The sequence below is a fragment of the Hordeum vulgare genome, chromosome 3H (genome assembly GCF_904849725.1).
Source record: "Hordeum vulgare subsp. vulgare chromosome 3H, MorexV3_pseudomolecules_assembly, whole genome shotgun sequence".
Classification (NCBI taxonomy): Eukaryota; Viridiplantae; Streptophyta; class Magnoliopsida; order Poales; family Poaceae; genus Hordeum; species Hordeum vulgare.
Genome location: NC_058520.1, coordinates 16,544,406 through 16,547,514, shown reverse-complemented (window position 1 = coordinate 16,547,514; position 3,109 = coordinate 16,544,406). Strand labels below are relative to the sequence as shown.

Sequence of the window (3,109 nt, the reverse complement as noted above, 5' to 3'; positions counted from 1 at the left end):
TCTCTCACGCTCTAACAACAAGAGGAAGACGAAGGACACAGGGACACAAGTGGTGTTTTGCCGGCGCACATACGCCCAGCCGCACGAACGGCTTCTTCCTCGAGCATGAACTTGAAACCACACACCTCAGCGAGCTACACAGGGGAGAGGGGTTATATACCCACGAGCACTGACATGCCAGGCCTCGCCTCACATGCACTCGTACCCCCCACTCACCACGTCCTGAGCGCTTCGCGCAGCACGCGATCGCCGCGGCCTCTCCGCGCGCCCGACCCGGTCTACTCCCCTTGACCCTCGCCAACTAACGCATGCAGCCCCGCGCACACCCGCGCTGGCTCACGCACGCACGCACTAAGGGGCCGCAGCCAACTAACCCGTCTGCTAACCAACTAACCTACACACGCGCACATACACTACTTGAACATTAGTCAGACTGTATCCATACACTAGTCGGACATAGCCCATACACTAGTACGTCAAGGATCCGACGCGCCTGACACGTCCAGCGTGTGCCCATACGCGCGACCGTCTGGCTTGTCGCCGCGGCTTATTTCGTCCAACACATTTCAACTCACGGACAGGACAGGACTAGAGAGCATCTGCTAATGACACTGCAGCGGACAGATACGCGTTCGTGACTCTGCTTTCTTGCACAAATCACAAAGCAAACGAACGCCCGAGTTAGGCAGGAACTTTGCGAGTCTGCTTGCCCGCGTCTTATTTGTTTGCTATTGCCACCTGTGCACATCCATCAACGTGGATCCGGGTCTCCATCAGGTCAACAATATGCTCCGTCTCACATATCGCAACAACACCGTATCCGACAAAGCAAGGACCAGTTATTCTTGTAGAACGGCTGGATTGGTGTCGCCTGAAATACTTGTCTAAGACCCAACTTTGTTCGATGGCAGCCATAGATAATGTTTCATCGGGATCTCACAAACGGAAAGCATCCTGCTTAGCCTTCCCGAAATTCAAAGCAAGGCCAGCATATCTTTCCCAACTTTCTGATCCCTCCTACTCCTATCGTGCAGTGGGCGGCATTTACTAGTGCCATTTTTTGTTGAAAATATTTAGAGCACATACAAATTTAACTGCATAACGGTATGAGTTTTTTGTTTCGGAATAATGGAGGAGTGCGTGTGTGACGTCCGAGAAACGAGTGAAGACTGAAGAACCATAGGAAAAAGGTATGCTATTTAAAGATTGAAGATGTGTGAATTAACTGTAGCAGAAAGGACAAAAGCCACTTGCATACCCTTGATCAATGTCGCGATGTGCAAGCCGCCAACCATTCTATTAACTAGCGGGCCCGTTGTTTGTTTAGTTGTGGCTTATCCAGTTACTCCTTCCTTTTTGTTTATAGGGCTTATGTCTAAAATCTTATTAACAAGGATACACTAGTGTAATGTTCATGCGTTGCCACGGGCCATAAATATACTTTTACCAGTTGCAAATATAAGCACAATGAATGTCAAAATTTATATGCATAGAAATTATAGTATGTTACAATGATAAGTACTCCCTCCATCCATATATATATAGGACCTAATGCATTTTTCGAGATTGCCTTTGACTATTGATAAGATTAATATAGTATATGAAATGTATAATATAGAAATTATATTAATGAAAGCTCCTTTCACGTACGAATTTGAAGATATGCTTTGTGTAACTTGCATGTCATATATTATTGCTCTAGCATATGGTCAAAGCTAGCATCGAAAAACACATTAGACCCTATATATATGGATAGAGGGAGTAATTGAAATCAACTTCAATGATTCAAGTAACTATCTCTTACAAACTAAGATCTACTTGATGTGTTTAAGACATTTTTTTACCATGTGAGGAGTGTTGTGTTCAGCTTCATTGCATGGCACAATGTAGATCATTTGATTGATATTTTTCTAAAAATGACTTGTTATGCTAGATGTGGTGTTGATGTTAACGTATAGAAGCTCCTCTTTTCACTACACCACGATACCATATTCCCTACAGATGTGTGTTTAGAAAAATAACTATTGGTGACCAACTGTTGGTTAGGAAAACTTCTAACTGATTATTGGTCGGGAAAACTCATGTTCGGCGACCGATAGTCTGTCGAGAATGCCAAAATATGTACCATCCAATTGTGGGTCGACAATACTCCTATCAACAATGAATGGTCGGTCGGCGAACAATCCCGACCGACCGGCAGTAGATAAATGGGCCGACCTGCGATCAACGCGCGCATGCATGAAATTTTCGTAGCGGCGCTCATTTTGCCCTAGCCCGCGAAGCCTTCCTCATTTTCTTTTCCTTCGCCACTCCAAAACCTAATCCCCTCTGGCTCCCACGCATCTTCTCCCTCCTTTCCATGCCGCCGCCGGTTCCCCTCGTAGACTCATACGAGTCTCAAAGCTTAGCAGCTGTGAGTACAGCTCCGGAACCGTGACCAGCTCGACCCTAGAGCACATGGTCGAGACCACTGGGTCGAACTCCTCATCGTGTCCGGCAAGGATGTGGGAGATAATGTCCTCCTCATCAACCTTCTTTCTTGAAGCCATTAATTCATCACACAAAGTTCTGATCTTACCAACGTACTCGGTGATGTTTCTGTTGCCTTTCTGAAGATTTGCCAATGCGATCCGAACGTTGATGGTCCTCGCACTCGTTTGTGAGGCCATCATCCCTTGAACGGTGTTCCATAGCTCTGCTACGGTGTGGCAAATCGCCAACTGGATCGCCATCTCGCATGGTAACGAGGTCAGCAGGTAGGAGAATACCTGCTGATGACGTGGCAAACTCCGAGTTCGGAGCCTTGGACTTTTTTTTGCCGTCATCGGCGGTGACCTCAATGGTCATGGGTGGCACGGTCGAGGAATTCTGCCATCTGAGCCCCCCTGATCGCCGACAGCACGATCACGCGTCATAGTGCCTCGTTCCCTCTCGTAAGCTTCTTTGTTGCGGTGTGCACAAATGGAGAGGAGGTGAAGGAAGTGGAAGAGCTTGCCATGGATGATTTCGAGGCCTACTCTGATTACCATGAAAGAATTGGTGGAATCGTATGCTTCGTTAGCAGGGACGCGTGCATGTTATCTAGATCAACGATGTATAAGATATGGCG

At 47.1% G+C, this 3,109-nt stretch overlaps 1 non-coding gene across 1 annotated transcript; it reads right to left on the bottom strand.

The window, feature by feature from the left end:
* Positions 1–2,395: 2,395 nt before the first annotated feature.
* On the bottom strand, positions 2,396–2,534 carry LOC123445812. Its single transcript, XR_006631182.1, has one exon. It is a non-coding gene; the product is annotated as a small nucleolar RNA Z247 (small nucleolar RNA).
* Positions 2,535–3,109: the final 575 nt, after the last annotated feature.